The sequence below is a fragment of the Panthera onca genome, chromosome D3 (assembly GCF_046562875.1).
Source record: "Panthera onca isolate mPanOnc1 chromosome D3, mPanOnc1 haplotype 2, whole genome shotgun sequence".
Classification (NCBI taxonomy): domain Eukaryota; kingdom Metazoa; phylum Chordata; class Mammalia; order Carnivora; family Felidae; genus Panthera; species Panthera onca.
In genome coordinates, this window is record NC_138350.1 from 7,841,033 (window position 1) to 7,855,224 (window position 14,192).

The 14,192-nt window shown below is 46.7% G+C and overlaps 1 protein-coding gene and 1 non-coding gene across 11 annotated transcripts in view; both read left to right on the forward strand.

The window, feature by feature from the left end:
- CUX2 (cut like homeobox 2) overlaps window positions 1-14,192 on the forward strand; it is a 327,139-nt gene that overhangs the window by 165,800 nt on the left and 147,147 nt on the right. The gene's annotated exons all lie outside the window — the stretch shown is intronic.
- LOC132666160 (small nucleolar RNA U13) lies at window positions 8,251-8,354 on the forward strand. Its single transcript, XR_009604535.1, has one exon. It is a non-coding gene; the product is annotated as a small nucleolar RNA U13 (small nucleolar RNA).

The window sequence follows — 14,192 nt, forward strand, 5'->3', positions numbered from 1 at the left end:
AGCTGCCCAAGCACTCGGAGGAGGTGGGGAGCATATGGAGGTCAGAGAGGAAGAACAAGGAATAGATCGGGGGAGGGGGCGGGGGAGCAAGTTTCAGGACCACAAAGAAGAGGGGTATGTCATCTTTATGTGCACGGATGGAAGAGGGTGAAGAAACACCCCCACCCCCACCCCAGCCTTCTGATTTCCAAATATTCGAAAGGCCTTTGAGTTTATACTGTTGCATCTCAGATGTTTTTTAAAGTTTACAACTGACCCGATTTGTAGAAAAAGATAAACACCCTTCCTATGTTTGGAGTCATATGTAATTTTTATCTCTTGACCTTTAAATGTAAGCAGCAGTAAAATGAAGAACTATTGCAGTCATTTAACACTCTGGCTGTACTAACTGGTTCCTGCCTGAGAACCGTGGTTTTAAATTGGCTAATGCAGAATACTTGCAGAGCTAATAATAATTCAGATTACTCCTGTCAGCTATTCCGGTTTCATGGGTAATTTAGTAGTTGAATAAATTTTTAAAAAAATTCATTCGTTACCATGCACTGTTATGAATCAGTAGATGGTTTACCATTGGCAGCAGTAACTGTAAGAAGATTTAAATTGCTACTGAAAAGGATTTGAGTGAAGGTAATGTTTTATAATGTTCTAAGCCATATGCACTACTTTCAGGCCTCATCAGTTTTACATTGATTCCTAGTGAAGTGTTTAATTGCATCATGAATGCAATATAATTCAGTTCTTTCTGCTAATATGGTATATATCTCAAAGTGATATACAGCACTGACAGGGAGAATTCGCAGTTTCGTCCGGATTTGGGAGGGCAGTGAGAATTGGGCGCCTACTGGATGCATGGAGAGCAGGCGGCAGAGGGGGAGGCTACAGCCTGGTGCCATCTTGCTAAGACTGGGTGGGAGGGGGTGTCATGAGCTTGTGTGGGGAGGGGGAGGCTGTGTTGTCACCAGCCCTCAATGCTGACGGCCAGCCAGAGAGGCGTCTGGTGCTGTAGGCCTTCCCTAGGAGGGCAGGGAGATCTCTTAGTGGGCTTATTAGTCACATAAGGCTGGCCAAGCCCACTCCTGCCGTCATATGCTCATGGATTTTGCCTGGCCATCTCACTGGCCGTTTCTAAGTGGTTATCAAAAATTGGGTTTTCTGGGGCACCCGGGTGGCCCAGTTGGTTAAGCATCTGACTCTTGATTTCAGCTCAGGTCGTGATCTCATGGTTCATGAGTTCAAGCCCCACATCAGGCTCTGCTGACAGTGTGGTGCCTGCTTGAGATTCCCCCTCTCCCTCGCTCTCTGCCCCTCCTACACATGCATGTGCATACTTGCTCATGTTCGCCAGCCTTCTCTCTTCCCTCTCAAAATAAATAAATAAACATTAAAAAATAATTAACACAAATTAGCCTCAGATACTATTGATGACTGCCTTCAACTGGGAACCACTTGATATCTTGGTTCTGAATTTTTTTAAAAGTATGTTTCAGTGCATTCATTTGCTCAGGCTGCCATAACAAAGTACCACAGACCAGGTAGCTTCAACAACAGAAATTTATTTTCTCACAGTTCTGGAGTTTGAGATCAAGGTGTCAACAGTGTTGATTGCTTCTGAGGGCTCTCTCCTTGGCTTGCAGGTGGCCATCTTTGTGTTCACCAGGCAGTTCTCCTTCTATGCATGTCTGTGTCCAGATTTCCCCTTTCTCTAAGGACATCAGTCATATTGGACTAGGGACCTCATTTTAACTTGATCGCCTCTGTAAAGATCCTGTGTCCAAATAAGATCACATTCTGAGGCAATGAGGGTTAGTACTCCAACACAGGAATTTTGGAGGACACAGTTCAGCCCCATAACACCCTGTATAGAAAGAAGGCTTGTGTGTGTGTGTGTGTGTGTGTGTGTGTGTGTGTGTGTGTGTATGTGTGTGTGTGAGAGAGAGAGAGAGAGAGAGAGAGACTGTGGCAGGGTGGATGAGGGCTCTCAGTGAAGGGAACAAGGGAACAGTGCTGACTGCACTCTAATCAGAAGGCTCTTTCTGTCAACCCCTGTGAATGATGTGAAAGTCAGACTTGCTTGTCACGTCAATCCCTTCTCCAGCAGGACCTTAAAATCAGAGTTCATGCATTTTCAGATATCTGATTATTGTGCAGCCACAAAGCAAACGCCTAGGACCCGGGGCTCCCCCCTCAGCCTGGCGCCTCGATGTAATCAGAGCCTCCTTTTTATCCCCACTCTCGAGGAAGGCCAGCCAGGCCACCTTTTTGATCATCGTAACCTTGATGCAGAAGAATAATTTATCCATGCCCCCGGACAAGGAAATTGCAAAATATTATTTATGAAGGTGAGCCGACACGTCGTAATTCTGGCCCTGCATTTCTGGATGTGGCTGGCCAAGATGGGGGAAATGTGGGTGATGTTTGATAATAAAATGGGACAGTGTACCCATGAGATACAGGTGTGGGAGGAGAAGGGAGTCAGGCATCCCACAAGAGAGATTTCAGGGAATGAGAATTATTCTAGAAGCTGACCCAAACTGCCTTTCCATGGACTCTCAGGTCAGAAGTGGAAGGAGAAAAGTCTCCAGGATATAGAGGCTGGTGTGAGAGGGGATACTGAACAGCACTGTGGGCAGGGAAAGGCACGGGGATCTTCTTTTGAGGATTGTGGCCTTGGTTTGGGGAACTTGGGAGGTTTGGGGTACAGTGATTATGAGCCCTGGTTTTGGAGCTAGCCAGCCTTGAGTTTGAGTCCTGGCTGTCTGTAGCTGTCTTTGTAGTTTTGTGACATTGAGCAAGTTAGGTCACTTTTCTGAACCTGTTTGTTCATCTGTACAATAGGATTAATAACAAATCAACCCAAGTGTTGCCTCGAGAGTAACATGAGATAATGCAGGTGAAATGTAACTGTCTTTTCAGTGGGCCTGACTCCTTACCTAGCAGCAATTAAGTTGAGTGTCTGAGGATGCAGCTCTGGAGCCAGATAAGCTCTTAGACCTTAGACCAGTCACTTCATCTCTCTGAACTTGCATTTTCCTCATCTATCAAATGGGCACAAAAAAGGTTACAATTTCCTAGGGCCCTCTTGAGGGTTGAATGACTGAATGGAAGGAGAGCATTTAACAGTGCTTGTCTCATAGTAAATGCTCAGTAAATGTTGGCCATTAATATAAGTTCCTAGGACATAGTTCTTGGCAGTCTTTCTTCTGAGAAGCCGTTCCCAACCTTGACTCGGATTTAGAGGCAGCCTGTCTCCCATCTGCCAATGCTGTCCTGTCGAACAACATGCTTAATTTAAAAATCCAAATGGATTTGCATTCCTTATGATTTGAAAAAGTGCTCTGAGCACTGAGAAGTGCCCCAGAAGGGGGCAGAGTATATGTTCCCCAGGGGAACCACTGCAGCATCTGTCCACCACAGAGGAGATGGCAGACCCCAGCAGACCCCAACATCTCTGACTGCCCAGCTCACAGACCGGTTGTGGCACCTAAGCACCACGACTCTTAGGCATCAGCCGTGGGAAGTTCAGCCCAGTAAATGTTTCGCAGTCTCTCAGCAATTTGGGGTTCTACCAAATTAGCGTTTGGTATTGAATTAGTATTCATTTTCTCTAATATGATATAAAAGTATAATCACATTAGTGACTTTTATAGCATATTAGATTATACATTTGGAACACGTCCCCGCCTGAAGCAGCTTTAGGCAAAAAAAAAAAAAAAAAAAAAAAAAGTCCCGCCAACAACAATAATAAGCAAACCATCTTCCACCCTGGCTCGCAAGCCCGGGCTTTTCCAGCTGGGCTGCAGCAACCTGGATAGAAAATTCTCTGCTCTCTGCCTCCTGGTCCCTACAGAGAAAGAATTTTCATTCCACCGCCATGATTTGTGAAGCATTGAATTTAAGACCTTAATAGTCGTTCCAAATGAATGTTTCTTTAATCCCGGGGCAGAAACGCAGGCTGTGGTTGAGATGTAATTAATAGCACTAATTACTCTTCTCTCCCTCCATCCACTTTTCCTCCTGCCAGCATCCCCGTTCCCCAAGAAACCTGGCAGGAACACCAGAAATATTCACCTTTTGCTCCAAAATGTCCCTGGACAGAGAAACCAGGGCTCACCCCAATCATGGCTCTCTGTTTTGAAAGATTTTCCTTCTGCCTCCCAATGGTTCCTCTAGTTCTGGGACTCCTGGGCCTTCCAGAAGTTTAGATTTTTTAGGACCTGTTTCCAGCCGTCATGGTGACTCAGCCAGTTGTGAAGGGTGATGTCCTAAGGAGGCAGCAGCACATGGCCTGACATTCCTGAGCATTTTTCTCTGGACTGTAACCTCATTGATGCATTGGTTCAAACATAGATGATGTTGCTTACAGACTCCCCAGGGTGCCTGCCTTCAGAGGGACCCCATCAAACCATTTTTCACTACAAAGAATAAAGGATGAAATTTTTTTTCTACATATAATGAAAGCAAGTAAACTGGTCAGGAGGGCTAAAATGATTTATTTATACATTGCCTCATTCCCAAATAATTGAAGGCTGGGTAGACTCACCCAGATAGGCTTTGAACGTAGGTTGCATCTTGCATGCGAACTCTGAGAATTCAGCTGTAGTAGCTTCCTGGAATGTCACATTGAGAAAGATTCTTAGACCACATTCTGGATCAGCAAAAGAGAGTCTCATTCAGTCTATAAACATCTGATGTGCCAGGCACTGCTGTAGGCACCGGTGCCATTGCCTCCAACTGGGTAGCCAAAATCCCTCCCCTAAAAGATTCACATTCCAGTTGGGAGAAGCTGACAATAGATACCAATAAAGCCAGGTCATGCAGGGCTTGAGCACAGGAGAGAGTTGGCACATCCTATTCTAATTGCAATGGAAAGCCATTGGAGGATTTTTAATAGGGAAGTGCCAGTATCTGGTTTATGTTTAAAAGATAAAAGCTTTTTGGGGCGCCTGGGTGGCTCAGTCGGTTGGGCGGCTGACTTCAGTTCAGGTCATGATCTCACGGTCCGTGAGTTTGAGCCCCGCGTCGGGCTCTGTGCTGACAGCTCAGAGCCTAGAGCCTGTTTCAGATTCTGTGTCTCCCTTTCTCTGACCCTCCCCCGTTCATGCTCTGTGTCTCTCTGTCTCAAAAATAAACGTTAAAAAAAAAAATTAAAAAAAAAAGATAAAAGCTTTTTTTTAAAACAATCACTCTGGGAAAGGAGACAGGGGGAGAAGTTAGAAGGTCAGGTTCAAGGTTTTTGCAGGTGTCTGAACAAGGAATGGTGGGGGATGAGTAACAATTGATTTGATTTGAACTCTATTGTAGAGATCCAGCTGACCAAATGGGCAATCCATTAGTAATGTCTGCCACAGACGTGAGAGGTGACAGTGAGCACTTTAATGCTATATTTGCCATCTCTCTAAGTCATTTTTAGGCTGGTGAAGGGAGCTAGAGAGGATGAAAGGGTCACTCAGAGATAGTAATCCATGGCTTTAGTAACAGCTACAGATATTCCAGGGAAATTTGAAGGAGAATATTCACTGACTGTCCTTGCAGACATTATGGGGAACTTAGGCATAAGATGCCATATTGTCTTAACTAGAGATTGTCCAGGGATCAGTAGAGCAAATGGGACCTTCAAAAGACCGATATTAGACCAAATCCCTGTAGAGATGTGCAGAGGACCAACATGATTCCATAGAGACATACTCAAGGAGGTTCAAAGAGAAGAAGCTAGGCAGAAAGCCATCAGTGGAACCAGTTAATAGGAAAACAGGTTTTAATTATCTCAGGTGAAAACAGAGGATCAGAGACAATCCCCTCTTCTCTCCACCCTACAAATAGGAAGGACTCAGCAGTGTTGGTGGGGGGCAAGAAGATAAATAGCAAATAACCAACTGGAGGCCCCTTTGGGTTGTTTTCTCCTTCTCCTCTTCCCCTTCTCCCACCTCCTCCCCACTCTTCCTCTAAAGCTCTGTCTTCTCTTAAGATCAGACACTTGGCGAAAGTCAGTCATCATGTGATTTAGCAGGGTGAAAAGTCAGCTTGGCATTGGGCAAGGAACTGGATTTGGAGAGGGAAGAGCCACTTGAAAAGCCTGGAGCACCTACATGATGCTGCAAGACTGCAGTATGGGGAGCCCCGTGAATCCTGTTACAAAATATTTTTAAACCATTCAGAATAAGGGAAATTTGGTGAGATTATGATATTGAACAGGGCTCTATGTGTAATGTATAACTTTCTATTTTTAAAAAAGGTATGAGGACAGGCTTTGTGATTATAGTCCAGTCTCTTCCACATCCATTCCTAGGAAGAGTCTAGAAAAACTGTTAAACTATAGTCTCTGTCCTTGTGCCCTTGATTCTCACAGTTGGCTGTGTGGCTTCAGGAGCATCCAGCCCTAGACAAACTTAATTTCCTTCTTTGACACAGGCTGGCCATGAAGATAGAGGGTGCAGGAAATGGGACCCACATGAGGCCTCTACCCCAGCCCCTTCCCCTCAAGCCTGGAGCGAGTCATGCAGACCCCTGGCTCTCAAACCCAACTGATGTTTGGACCCCTTGCTCCTACCCAGAAAGGTGCTGACAGCACCCACCTGGGAACCCAGCCTGGCCTCTCGAGCCAGAATGCTGGGCCAGCTTGGAGAACCCCTGGAGTATCCTATTTTAAAATACTAATTTTCAAGGATACATTTCTCTATAAGCAATATACACATCATCTTTTAAACTGAGACATTAAAGATGAGCACAGAGTGAAAGGTAAATCTCCTCAACTTGTAGCCCCCTTTTGTCTGCTCCGCATTTATTTGTTTTTCCAGGACACTTTAACCGTAGACAAGCATACAAGTATAGCCCCTTATTAAAATAGAAAAGAGATTAGGGGATTATTCCTTCCTTCCTTCAATACTTATAAAGTGCCTACTGTATGCTGGGTGCCGAGAATATAGCAATGAACAAAAGAAAAATGGTCTTTCAGGATATGAACAGTCTAGGAGAGGGCTGGGGGGAACTGATGAGAAGCATATAAACAAATAGAATAAAAGAATCACAGATTGTGGTCCTACAAAGCAAATCAACAACGTGCCATGGTAGAGCAGCAGGGGAAGGGGGTATTTAATGGATTATGAAATATAAGGAGTCTGCCATGGAAAGAGGTGTGTGTCTGGATGTGAGGTGTGTTTCCGTGTCTGGGTAGTGTAGGATGTGTCTGGGTACGTGTGTTTTTATCTCTGTGTCTGGGTGTGTGCTTCTTTACCCCTGTGAATATCTGAGTGTCTGGGTTTGTGTGCGTGTCTGCATGTGCACATGTGTGTGGATCTTATCAGAGAGGGTTGTTCTGGGACTGAGAGCTCTTGTGACCAGAGCCAGCGGAGGTTGGAAGTGCAGGTGGAGAGCAGAGCTACACTTAGCTGTGCAGGCTCCTTAGCTACATGGGGGGGGGGGGGGGGGGAGGGGGGGTCTGGGTTTTTGACTCAGTACCCACAGAACTGACAGAAGGCCATCCAAAAGCATTATTAGGGATCTCTCTGAAACAGTATTATGGGGGCAAGCACATGGCCTGGAGGAGGCTGGGTGGGGGTGGAGAATGGTTTGGGCTTCACTAAAAGTGGAGGTGATGGGGCTCACTGGTAGGTGATTTAATGTGGCAGAATGGAATGAATGGAAATGCCTCCCGGACTCCTGGCCTGAGCATCTGGGTGGATGTACCACCTTTTCCTGAGATGGGGAAGATGCTGGGAGAAAGAGTGAGGAGCAGACAGGAGCCCAGGGTTCCTTCTTGGCCATGGCAGATCTGAAATGGCCTCCCAGAGGGATGTCAGTTCTTCAGGGGGGTGGGCCATTGGAGCTCAGAGTCCTGTGGCCTGGAAGTGAGTCCTGGGCTGGGTCCTTAGAGGACCTGGCCATGTCCAAGGACCAGCTAGACCACCTTTCCCTGGCTCTGAGGCCCTGAGCAGAGCACCGAAGGCCCCCATCAGTTATGTTAGCACAGCCCTGGGGGGCACTGATGCAAGAAACCATCAGAGGGATGTCTGCTCTGGGGACCTGGCCCCAAACCTTAGCAGCAGGGAGCTGTTTGGAGCTGGGGTATTTGTGGGCCTGGGTCTCCCAGCATCAGAGCTATGGAACAGTAGATCACCTCCCCAGAGGCTGGGACAGGCTTCCCAGAGGCCAGTTTCTGTTACCCTTAGCTCAGAAAGTAAAGGTACATTGCATTGCTAAGATGATCATCTCTTGTGTGCCTTGGTTGAACGTAATCTTTAAAAGCTAGAGCTGATCCTTTCGTAGTTCTTAAGCATGATGATTGGGTGTTCACACTGTTATGTGACACGTGCCTCCCTCAAATCTTGTTAAGACCTTGTCCCATTACCCATCTGACATAAGAAAAAGAAAAAAGCTAAAGCTGCTGAGCATTTTACTGTGTCAGTCCTAACCACCCATAAGCTGAGTTGATCCTCACAACAACCCCTAAGGCAAGTTCTGCAATGATTCCCATTATACAGGTCAGGAAACTGAGGCTCAGCAAAGTAGTGGTTGCACAGCAGTGCGTAGACAGGATTTGAAACTAAGCCAGTCTAACCGCAAAGCCTGTTTTCTTAGTTTTCACATGCTGTGCCAAACGCTTGCTGTAAGTTATCTCTTAAAGTCACAGGTACTCTTCAATGGGGTTACCATTGTACCCATTTTGCAGAGGGGGAAACTGAGGCTCAGAGAGAGGAAACACCTGGGTCAGGATCACACAGCTCTTAAGTGGCAGCACCAGAATTTGAACGCAAGAATATAAGAAACCCTGAACTTTCTTTTGAATATGGGACGTGCCTCTGACTACCAACCCCTGCCTCCCTCTCTCTACTGGCAGTAAAGGTCTCTTATCCCCCCAGCCCAAAGTGTCCCAATGACCCACTGAGGGCAGGAGACAAGACTCCATCCTTGGGGCTGCCTCAGCAACTTCCTAGGCAGGGCTTTACAAATTAATGAGAAACATCAGAGGTTCGTGGGCTCCCTAGATTATGATGGGACCTGGTAAGACCCCATCTCAAGAGAGGTGGGTTTATCACTGGAGTTCCTGCCTGGAGCCCTTGGTGGGCAGAGGCTGGCACTCATGTTGGACTTAAGTAGCGTTAAAGCCCCTACTTCTGGGACATGAAGTCTAAGCCAGCTCATGGGGGTTTGGGCCACTCTGTCCACTGGGAGACCCCAGTGGTTCGTTAGGACAGTTCTTTCCATCAGAGCATTGATGGGACAACGCTAAAGAGCTCATGAGCAGTGGGGACCCTGTGTGGGATTCACCATTCACTTTAGCATTTATACTTCAGAAAATACGTGTGCACGCATGTGTGGGTGTGTTTCCAACCAGTAGTTGGAAAATCACACCCTGATTTAGAAAATCTACCTACTGAAGCTTCCAGAAGATCCTTGTTTGATTAGCAGAGCTGTTAAGAGTATGGGATTTGGGGTCATGCTACTGAATTCACAACCCAGCTCTGTTGCTTGCTGGCTACCTGGCCTTGAGCTTGACTGCTCTTAACTCTTTAGGTTTTAGTTTTCCCACCTCAATGCATATTTGAAGAAACAAACGAGTGCCTAGAACTGTATCTGGTATAAGCTGTGCACTCAGTTTATGTTAGCTAAGTGCTGCAATTGTTGCTATTGCAGTCTAAAATGAGTTTTTCTGGAAAGGGGCAGATAGTAAACATTTATGCTTTACAGGCCATGTGGTTTTTAACTATTAATCTCTGCCACTGTAACAGGAAAGCAATCATGGACAATATAATATGTACATGTGTAGATGTGGTTTCATCCCAATAAAACTTCCCTGTGACTTATGTATGAACATGGTGGGGAGAAAAGTCATTTTTCTTCTGGGAGAATGCGACCCTGGGAAAGCCAGCCCTGGTGAGAAAGAAGAACACCTCAGAGGGAAGCAGGGCTAAGAGAGAGAAATCAAACCTTGTCAATATTGTTTGAGCTGCTGGATCTAGCCATGCCTGAAGCTACTCCTGCATTGTTCAGATAGGTGAGCAACAGTTTCCCTTTTATGCTTAAGCTACTTTGAGTTGGGATTCTGCTGCTTACAACCAAGAGTCCTAAATTATGTAAGCCTCTGCCCCAGTCGGGTATAACTACTTACCTGCTGGTATCTACTGACTCACTCCCACTCTTCCCTGCCAGGATCAAGTTCATGACACTACCCAAGAGCATCCTTTAGTCACAAATATGTAACTTTCTTTTCCTGTGGGGGCTTAAATAGTTTCATTTTCAAGGTTACATAATCCTTAGCAAGTAGGTGACTTCATTTCCATAAACTTTAGTCCTCTCCTGTAAAATGAAGTTAATCACTGGACCAGTGATTAGGGTGTGTTAAAAGGGTTAATATTTATAAATGCTTGGAACGGTCCCTTGTACCTACTAAGTACTACCTAAGTATCTGCTGTTGCTACTACCTGGAAATGGAGCTCACAGATTCTAGGCATTTTCCTGACAGATGAAGGAGACTATCAGGCAGGGATTGGTCTTTCCATATTCCCAGCACCGGTGCAGGCCTGGTATTGAGTGGGCACTTGGTATTTGTTGAATAAGAGTTAGAACAAGACAAGGCAGTCATGGAGAGTGGAAGTGAGAGACCCGCATGGATTGCGGCAAACTCGGAGGTGTTTGTGATTAGGAGTCAAGCTATAATTGCTTCGGGGATTTATAAAACCTTGAGACACGGAGGAATGTTAGGGGATGCACAGGCAATTTAGGGATTTGAGTGTTTGGGATTTAGGCCTTAGCTACTTAAAGTGTGGTCCACCACGAACCAGTATCAGCATCACTTGAATGCCTGTTGAGAAATGCAGGGACTCGGCCCCACACCGGACCTCTGGAATCAGAATCTGCACTTCGACAAGATCCTGGGTGATTCTCGTGTGCATTAAAGTTTGAGAAGTGGAGAGGACAGGCAGATGCTGCGGACGTGGTCCCTGTGTCTTGAGGGGCTGCTTATGGAGGTGAGGATGTGGGGCATGTGGGCCTGTCAGCTGTTTTGTTAGGAATGCATGCTGGCCTCTGCCCTTTGGCACAGTGGGTCACACCTGCCCAGACACACTGCTGGCCCAGTAAGTGGACTCTGACGTTGCCTCACAGTGGTTTGAGAAAACTACCACCCAGCTTCACTTCTTAAAAGTAAAATGAAAGGTTCCTTGTCCTTCACTCAAACAGTCCCTGCTTTGTAGGCTTGCTAACTTTGTGCAAACAGTAACAGCAATCAGTGATATGTAGCTTGGGATATCATACATGATGTGATTTCTTTTTCCTGATCCTCTTTTATCAACTTAATCCTGACGAAATGTGGATGACTTTTTAAAAATCTTCTAAAGGTGTCTGGATGTCTGTGGTGGGAAGGTCATGGCGGGGGCCAGGTCAGGGTGGGCACGGTGGGTGTGACTGCAGGAGGATCCGCAGAACCAGAGCAGAGACACCTCACCAGGAAAGTGGCCTCCAGATTGAACAGAGGTGGGCACAGGTTTGAGGGGGAGGACACACACTCACTATCACCCATCTTTACCAAAAAGTGAGTATTGTGCTAAACGAAGGTTGGGGACTGGGCCACGTGCAGAGAGCGAGCTTCGAAATCCACATGACCTGGGTCCAAATCATAGTGCTGCTGCAGCCTGCTGACTGTGTCATCTCAGGCAAGGAAGTTTGTGTCTCTGAGCCTTGCTATCCTTGTCTAGAAAATGGAGCTAAAATATCGCTGACCTCATAGGGGATGTAGAGTCAGTGAATGCAGTGGTGACCAGAGCTGGCTGATAAGAACCAGCTGTTCTTCCCAGTTCTAGGTGTAGGGTGACGTCACACTGGGAGCTAGAAGTTGACCATGGTAGAAGAATTTACACACGGAAATGGTACACATCAAAACTTCTCTTTTTTTTTCCCCAGAGAACTGGTGGTTAAGCATTTACCAGCACGCTACTTGTTAAATGACAAGATGTATTTAAATTGCTATGCGCAATGCTTGGTAGTAGTGGTTATTACTATTATTAATTATAGAACCACAGGGCGCCTCCTTGGCTCAGTTAAGCATCCACCTTTGGCTCAGGTCATGAGTTCGAGCCCCACATGGGGCTCTGTGCTGACAGCTCAGAGCCTGGAACCTGCTTCAGATTCTGTCTCTGTATGTCTCTGTTCCTCTCCTGCTTGCGCTCTCTCTCTCTGTCAAAAATAAACACTAAGAAATTTAATTATAGGACCCTAATATTATATAAATATTAGGGTGGTTTCATGATTGGACATTCCATGTGTTGACTCTGCATTTATTTTAACTTCTCGGAGGCCTTTTCTGCTAATCCTCTGGTCCCTAGCCCTGTCCTGGATAGCTGATACTATTAGCTGAGTTCCAGATAGATGAAGTATCTTACAGCTGCCCCAAATGAACATTTATTGAGCATGGACTAAATGCCAGTTGTTAGGAAAGCACTTTTCATATATGATCTCATTTAATCCCCCAACAACTCTGTGAGGCAGAAACTGTTATAAATCGCACTGTGTAGGCACAGATGGGGCTCATAGAAGTTAGGTGACTTGCCCCAGGTTGCACAGCTGCTCAGTTGAAGGTGCCGGGCTTTGAACCCACGCATTTAACTCCGGAGGCTGTGATTTCAGCAGGTAGATCCTAGAGGTTAAATGTGGAGGGGGCAGGTGCTTGGATCCTTGGGGTGTGGACCCTCCTTCTTGCTGGGAGGCTTTGGGGATGGGGGTGGGGAGGGTCGAGAAGTCCTGACTGTGTCCGCTTGGCTGATGGCAAACAGTCCGATTTTACTAGATGTGTGCAGGCCGGGTTCTGATTGGCAAGAGGATGTCTCTGTTGGAAGGGAATCTTGGCCACTTGCCTCTTGGCAGCAGGCTCTTGGCTACCACGTGGGCTGCCATGCTGAGGCAGTGAGAATTATTCGGCAACCTTGCCTGGGATAGTTTACAGTGGGCCGGGGGCTCTGCCAGTCTCTCAGACAGGCTGGCAGAGAGAGCAGGAAAGTGAGCGCTGCCACAGAGAAGCCCACACTCAGCTTCTTCGCTGTTCTTCTGCCCCTGTCTGTCTCCATCTCTTGCCATCCCTCAGCCTCTCCCTCTGCCAGGACTTAAGGAGCCAGTAGTACGACAGGTGGTTTGGCAGCAAGGGAAACGACGTCTCCTGTCCCCACAGGCCTGCATTCCCTCAGCTCTACTAAAACTTGAGGCCTTTTGCTTCCATGGCTCCCAGTTTGCCTGAAGATGAAGTTCAAACTCCTTGGTTTGGCTTGAAGACTTCTCATGGTATGACCCCTGCCTCCCGGTTCTTCATCATGCCTCCACAGGAGAGACTCAACTTCTTGTGTTTTCACAGTGTCTAGCCCAGAGCTCACTCAGAACATGTGGTTGAACTTGACTTACTTTGGGATTTGCATTCCTCGCCATGACTGTGTCTTAAGGCTGATTTTTCACATGCCAAGTGCTATGCAAGCTTCTAAATATTTTCTGTTCATATCTCATTGACTCATAACCTCACAGGTAGGCCCTGTTTTTCCCCCCATTTTACAGAGTAGGAAACTGTGGCACTGAGAGATTTAAATTACATGACCAAGATCATCCAGCTAGGACATGGCAGTGATAGATTTGAACCCAAGTCAGTCCAAAGCTCAAGCAGGCTCGAGTGGGATTTTCCTTAAACCACTTTGTGAGAGCCTGTCACCAGTTCAGTGTCATCACCCCCATCCCCGGCGGCCTTGTCAGCACAACAGCCCGCTTTGCTGGCTCCTCACATCGCCCTAGCTCTGCTGTGTCTACACATCCTTGATGAATTAACCTTGGCAATGCCAGCCTTGCCTTGTCACACCAATAAAGTTAGTGCTTCAGAGAACTAGGTTGTGGAAGGTATAATGTACCCCTCTCTCTACCTGTCTCTTTTTTCCTGCAGATTACAAGGTTCCATGGATGTTTAGGAGAAGAGCCAGAATGTTCCTTATGGGAGTAGGATGGGTGTGGAAACAGGAGAGACCCCTGCATTGGTTCCTTCTAAGGGAGACCTCCTCCTTTGGGGAGACCCAAATCTCATTCCATCTGTCGAGGGTGGCCTGTGTGACTCTGCTCACCAGGGGCTTGATTGTCTCAGCATGCCCCCACATTGCTCAACAACAGGACGACATTCCTGTACCAAGGCAGAGGGGAGTCGGATTGCGTTAGCAATTCTCCATCAGACTGTG